At 45.9% G+C, this 7,278-nt stretch overlaps 1 pseudogene; it reads right to left on the reverse strand.

Moving 5' to 3' along the window:
- Positions 1-5,014: 5,014 nt before the first annotated feature.
- Positions 5,015-6,284, reverse strand: LOC125532452 (uncharacterized; annotated as a pseudogene).
- Positions 6,285-7,278: the final 994 nt, after the last annotated feature.

The following is a 7,278-nucleotide window of genomic DNA, read 5'->3' on the forward strand; positions in this document are numbered from 1 at the left end:
CCAGGCTCAAAGGGATCATGAGACTATTCATACTAGAAACTTTCGTGCGCAGCCACAAGCTATTATGGGATCTAGCATAGTTGACTAAGTTGTGCGAACTCTTAAAGTGGTATACTAGCAGATGTAGGTGGTACGGTCTACCCGATCGTAAGGTGCTAGCGCTTCTGAAAGACTATGTCTCGGTCATCCGTCTTCTCAACCACCCTGTAGTGCGAGAAAACAAACGGAGGCGATCGAGTCTTGTGGGGAAAAGTGCGCAAACCTCTGCAGAGTGTAATAAACTAATCATGGTTAGCCGTGTCCCCGGTTATGGACATCTTGAGTATCTAGTACCTGGATTATCATGTGAATCTCAACATGTTACTCTAAATTAATTTTGTTGGGTTATGTTTAATGATGATGCTTAATTGGGATTGAGAATGTTGTCAACCATTCTCAATGTTTAACAACCACCATGATAGTAATTAAATCTTATTCCTTTGAAGTAGGGAAAAATTGGCTTTACGCAAAACTGTAACCATAGAGCTTTCCACCAGCCAAATATGCATATAGTATAGCTGTTTCATTCCATTACTCTCTATGTGTTAACTTGCCAGCATATTCCTTGTGCTGACCCGTTTCGGGCTGCAACATTAATGTTGCAGACTTTTTAGACGACGATTAAGGAGTTTTTAGGTCGTGGTTCTATACTCAGTGATGCCGTTGGAGTTGATGGACTCACTTATCTTCCAAGCCTTCCGCTGTTACCGTTATTAGATGGCCTTAAGCCATATTTATTGTAATAAGTTCTCGATTGAGACACTCGATGTAATAAGTGTGTGATTGCTACTCTGCTCTAAATCCTCCGAGTACTGTGTGGTGTCAGCATTACTGATCCAGGGATGACACCGGAGCACAGAGATCAGACTGTTTGAGGTCTGGTCGCTACAGCCACCAGGGGCTATCTAGTAGCCCCACTGTCAAACTCCTATGGCTAAGTGAAAGTGCTAAAGCATTATAGTCCGGTTGCCTCGTTCGCTACGCTATCACCTCCTTAATAGGACCAAGACATTGGGATAAGTGTAAACACGCGTTTTTCGCGAGCACCTCCGCATTATATGCGTGGGGGTTGAGGCCGATGGCTGCAATCTTTTAGGTTATACACATGTATACATAAACGGCCGCACAGGAGGCATCATACTACTTTCAGGCAAAAGTATAAACACAGCCTTATAAAATTTCATAAAAGCATTGTGTTTACAATGAGAATACATATCACTCAAACATAATATTCTTCGAGCACTGGGCCTCTATCAAAAGAGCACCCTTGAGAACCTCCTCGAAATAGTGCTCGGCAGCCACTCGGCCTATGGTCGAACCCTGCGCCGCAACAGTGGTAGCGTCCATCTCCGTCCATCAAACGAAGATCGTTCGCCTAGTATAGCCGCCCAATGGTCAGAAGCTTTTATTAAAATTTGTGTTGGTTACACTAACATTACATATATTATGGGTGTTGGAGACACGATGTCTTTTTCTAAACTTCAATCCTCCTGTATTCATTCATAAGAACCGTCGCATTGTTTACAAGCATCGGACAATGTCCTCGGGGGTAGACTCTAACAAAAGTTTAGGAGGGGAAATATAGCCAATCTTTCCAATTCATGCACAAACATGGTTGGTTTCCCTTTAACTGTGTTCATAAATTATATGAGTTAAATTCTAAGGACACAAAATATAAGTCATCAAAAATAGCACTTGCAATAATAAACGACCAACTCCCCTCTTTCATGGTAGTGATCACTTCTGTATTATCCGCATTGATCTCAAGTTTATTGCATCCGCTCATATATGCAAGATTTAGACCAAACCTCAAGGATAGCGCCTCTATTGTAAAAGCATTATAACAGGAATCAACCTTTTCATTTGTAGTTGCAATGAATTTCACATTGCTATCCTTTATCACCGCTCCAACAACACCCTAATACGAGTCAAGGATCAAACGATGCATCTATGTTGAGTTTCGCAGTCTCTTCAAGATATTGTCTGCTTCACGTTTTATGTAACTCTACGAACTATGATGGCTAACCTTTAAAATATTTGCAAACTTAATGAATGTATGGGTACATTTTTTTGGGTTGTTGTATATTCAGCAATCTTCAACCATCAATCGTGTACTACTGCATGTATGAGACAATTCATGTTTTCTTCAAGGAACTAAGACAATTCATCTTGCTTTAGAGAAAAACTTATGAATACAATTGAATAAACAAGCAGCATCTTAGCTGCCGAAGCAGGTTGAATCACTAAAATTCTAGTACCGTCGGCTTTCTGACGTCTGTCCATGTACACGTTGATCGCCATGTACGGGTGGCCGCCTGGCGCGGCCAACTCCTCATCGCCAACATCACGCCAACAGGTCGACGCACATGCATTTGTGCTGAGCATCGCTAGCACCAGCGCCAGGGATAGCTTAGGCCGTCGGTGAGGATTCATACAGCAGCGCCATGCCAGAGAGACGCGACCTCCGCTGGCCCACCCCCAAAAGAGATGAGTATGTAGCTGCTAAGGGTCGGCATGCATGCACGCGTAGAATATTTTCAATTGTCAATATATAGGTCAAAAGTCAGAAAACACATGTTGGGACACATACCGTACAATTATCGCCGAAGGGGAAGGGTGGAACTTAACGAAATTAAGCCAACAATAACCTGAGACGCCAATAGATGAAAGGCAAGACAAAAACCTGCCAACGCTTGACAGTGATGGGGGCAACAACGATGCAGTAGCCGAGGAGGTGAGAACTGATGTACTGGCTCCGATAGCGGTAGCTCCTATCCCTTCATCTTCAATGGCAATGCCGCCTCTGCTTCACTATCTCACCTGACCACACAAGACAACAGTTGCCATGGAGAGGAGGAACAACAAGCACCCGCTATATACACTTCAGGATTTCCATTCCAGCCTCCGGCTTTTCAGGAAAAAACAAACAGAAAGTTGTTCTTCTGCAGACTGTTTTGTTTCCTTTAGTTTTTGTTTGTTTTTTTTCATTGTTTTATGTATCAAACTAAATTTTCATAAAGACCTTGAAGGGGGCATATATCAAACACATCTGAACCGTTCAAATGTTAAACATCGTTGTACATGAACTACCAGGTGTAGAAGCTACTAATTGTTTTTTCAAGTCCTGGGAGATTAATCCACACCCTCAGCAGCCTTGCATTATCTTCATACCATGTCTTCAACATCATTCAGTTCTTCGAGGTGTCAATCCACTTTTGGTGCCTTAATTCTTGTCAAAGTTCCATCAACTACAATATATCATAAAAAAGTTGCGTCTGTAATCTAAAGTAGACTACCAGATTAAGATGTTAGTATAACTGAATACCTGATATATAAACAGAAAGCTACACTCATGTAAGAGGCATATAATGCTAGCACAATGAAATGTAAACTTCACATAAAAGGAAACATTTGATACATGTAGAAGAACATGCAAAGACTGTCATCATGGCAAAGAGCAAACAATGGAGACTTTTCAGAGCAATTGCAATTGAATATGGAACATGGCAAACACTGCAATAGCATTGACAAAAATTAACAGATTAAATGTTGGCTTCTTGTATAGACATCAACAGATGAGTATTGACCACTGAGGCAACATGAAAATAGAGTAGAAACATCTTGTACGATGTGTCAGGCATATCTTAGCGATTTCAGAGCTTTCTATCAAGATGAATCATATTTCAACAATCTGTTGCAATCTGAACCCTGACATTACCACATTTGAAGCCTCTGCCAACAACCCCAAGGTTATTTACAGTACTTCAAGTGTTTCTGTTTTTGCTATTGAGTTTCCTGACGACTAAGTCGGTGTTCATGTTAAAAAACGACTATTACCAGTATTTAACCTAACAGGAGGAAAACACATTGGTGCTTACCATCAATTTTATTTAGCCACTAGAAACTCATAAAGAAATAGCAACAGGAAGATACAAATACAAGCGCTTAAATGATCCAACTTAATCATTATAACATGATGATGATAATGAATTGGCTCATTTAACACCCACTATTGACATTATTGCATAATTCATGTAAGACATGATTGTTGAAAAGAGGAACTCTCTTATATGTAGTAAAAGCTACCTTGTGCATATAGACTATTTAGTTAGTTCCATATATGTTCAAACTGGCATTGCTATTCCAAGTACAGATGTGAAAGATAAAAGTATACTCCCTCCGTAAAGAAATACAAGAGCGTTTGGATCACTAAAGTAGTGATCCAAAGGCTCTTATATTTCTTTACGGAGGGAGTACTTATATAAATTTAGAAAGCAAATGGCAGACATATGGCACCAGATACAACTTCAAGATATAGTCAATCCATGGCACAAGTGTTCTAAAAAATGAAAGCGTTTTCAACATCATCTACTATCAATTAACAATAACTATTAGCAAAACAGCATTGAATAAACGGTCTTCTATGGAATGATGATGAGAATCCAAGAGGCAAGTCCAAACAGCAAACAGTTCCTTCCAAGACCCAAACAAGACTATTACTAGTTTTCATATGCAGAATCACATGGCCATTTTCTGTGTACATATGACTATCTGATGGGATGGCTATGCCCCGTTTAAACTATGGGGCTGGTTGATCCAAAAAGTTACTATTCCATAGAAGTGAAATTGCATATAAAAACCTAGAGAGCAACGCAAACTTCAAAGAAAATAAAGCACTTCACCACACAGTTGTGCAGCCCGGGCCCCTGGCACCACCACTGGCCCAAAGAAAGGGACAATAATAGACAATACCTTCTTACCACTTGGCAACCACTTCGTCCTAAAAGGCTAAAACATCTAAAGCTGTTCTAAATTTATCTCCTGAACAAAACAACAAAGTCCCAAAGAAACTAATGGCACATGGTGCTAATCTTAATGAGCACTGAACTAAGGGGGATTTCTTTTTCTCCACAATCACATCTGTACAAATGTTTCAGGGTAGCTCGGAATGGGAAGGAGTTTGGGACTAGAGCCCTCACCTGATATTGTGGTCATGGCGGATGCTTTCGAAAGTGTTGACAAAGTCCCCCTCCTTGATAGCATTGGAACAATGGTCGGCCAGTTGTTGCGCCTAATTTACTGTTTTCTCCTCCTCTACACCATCCTCACTACCTGGATCCTCACCAGGCTTTGACGCCAACAGATTTTGGAGGTTGCCTCGGGCCACAGGAGTGTAGAAGGTGACAACTGGAACCATGTTATGGAAACTACATTGATCACACACCTTCTTCACCTGCTCAGATTGTAGCTCAATTGCGAAGAGTCCCGCCAATGTACTAACGAAAATGACATTTGCTCCCTCGGCAAAGCCCACCACTAGCACTCTATAACCTTCATCCAAGCGAGCACTAGTTGGGAGCAAGTTGCACGGGGAGATGACCCGGCTGAGCACCCATCGTGCATCAGTGCCATCACTCGCATCTCTTGTCCACAATTTGAGATGCGGATGCACGTGTTGGATTACTCCCAGCCCACTGTCGTCTGCGAGCACGAGATTATACAGGCCAAAGTGGTTGTCTGGTGCGCTGAACAGAGTGAGGGAGTGCCTGGAGAAGTCGTACTCCAGGATCCACCCACTCTCCTCGTGGTCGTAGAAGACGAAGTAGAGCTGAGAGCTGCCGACGAGAACGCCAGAATGTTGTATGTATACCATTAAGTCGTCGTGTGTCGAGGCCGGCTCGCCCCAGGCACCGGTCTCCGACCAGTACACGCACGCCGACGTGCCATACCCGCCGGGGAAGACAAAAAGCACGCGGAAAGGGCCCCCGAGGCAGTCACGGTGGTCGCACCCATCCGCCGTGCAGAGCACGGCCGCAGCCAAGTAGCCGCGCTCCAACGCCGCGGGCACAGGCACGAGGTGCTGGGCGCCCGTGATTGGCTCCCACACCAGGAGTTCCTTGGCGTCCTCGCACTTGGGGAAGAAGAGGGCGCGGCCGTGGCAGCAGTCGCGGGCCAGCCAGGACCGGCCGTCCGGGACGGCGAGGGAGAAGGACGAGGCCGTGGTGGGGAAGAAGGAGGGGGCGCGGTCGCTGTCCTGGTCGTGGAGGAGGCCGAGCACGGGGGGGTGTCCCGTGGAGCTCGTGGAGGCGGTGGCGGAAGCCGGGGCCGGAGACGGCGCCGCTCCAGGCCTTGGAGACGAGGGAGGACCGGAGGAGGCAGGCGGGGTCGTCGGTCGGGAGGCGGAGGAGGATCTCCTCGACGAGCTTGTCCGGGAGCGCCGCTGGCGGCGGCGGTGGCGGCGCCATGGCGGTCGCTAGGTCTGGGTTGAGTGTGTCCGGTGAGGGAGACGGTGGAGGGGAATGGCTGGGCTCGACCAGTTCAGTCCGAGGAGATTGGGCTCGACTCTTTTTTGAGGGTCAAAGCAAAGCGCATATGGTGGGTTCGTGCACATTACATTCATCCACATTACATTCATATCCTAGCTTAGCGAGCTCATGCGCAACACCGTTGGCCTCCCGCCTGCATGCGATTACATCACACTTGGAGAACCATAGCCTCATTTGGATCTTCAGGTCGTCCAGAGCCGAGGCATACGCTGAAAAGCTTGGCTCCTTCTGAGTAAGGGCCGCCTGGAGAAGCTGTGAATCAGTTTCGATGCTGATCTGGATCGCCCTAAGATGGGCAATCAGTTCCACTGCGCCCTCGGCCTCTCGTAACTCAACTGCAAATGCATCATGGACATGCTCGTTCCTCCCTGCCATGCAAGCTATTACATCTCCAGTGTGGTCACGGGCAACCACTCCCCACGCAGAGTGTGAGCTTTCTGGCACATGGGCACCATCAATGTTAAACTTCAGAATGCCCGCTTCAGGTGCCCGCCATTTAGTCTTCACCCTGGAAGAGTGTCGCTCCTTCTTCCCCAGAATCTCCCAGTACTCCATGGTGGCTATCTTAGTCCGGTGCACTATCTCCGTTGCCCGTGTTCTGCCTTCGTTCTTCCTGACACGGTTCCTCTCGTTCCACCACTCCCACCAGAAGTACAGGATCTGCACCCTATCCTCCACCACAAGTGATCCATGACATCCCCTATGGAGTTGTAACTCTCCAGTTCCATCCTGACAGCTTCCTTCCCCAGCGCGCGCCACACCTCTTTAGCTTCCTTGCACCGGATAAAAAGGTGGCCACCATCCTCGACGTTCCGCGCACAAAGAAGGCAGCGAGTGTCTTTAATAACCATCCCTCTAGCCTCTAGATTGGCGCGTGTGGCTAGCGAGTTATGGGCCAAACGCCATGTGAGCA

Source organism: Triticum urartu, chromosome 1A (genome assembly GCF_056163025.1).
Source record: "Triticum urartu cultivar PI428250 chromosome 1A, HENAU_Tu73, whole genome shotgun sequence".
NCBI lineage: Eukaryota > Viridiplantae > Streptophyta > Magnoliopsida > Poales > Poaceae > Triticum > Triticum urartu.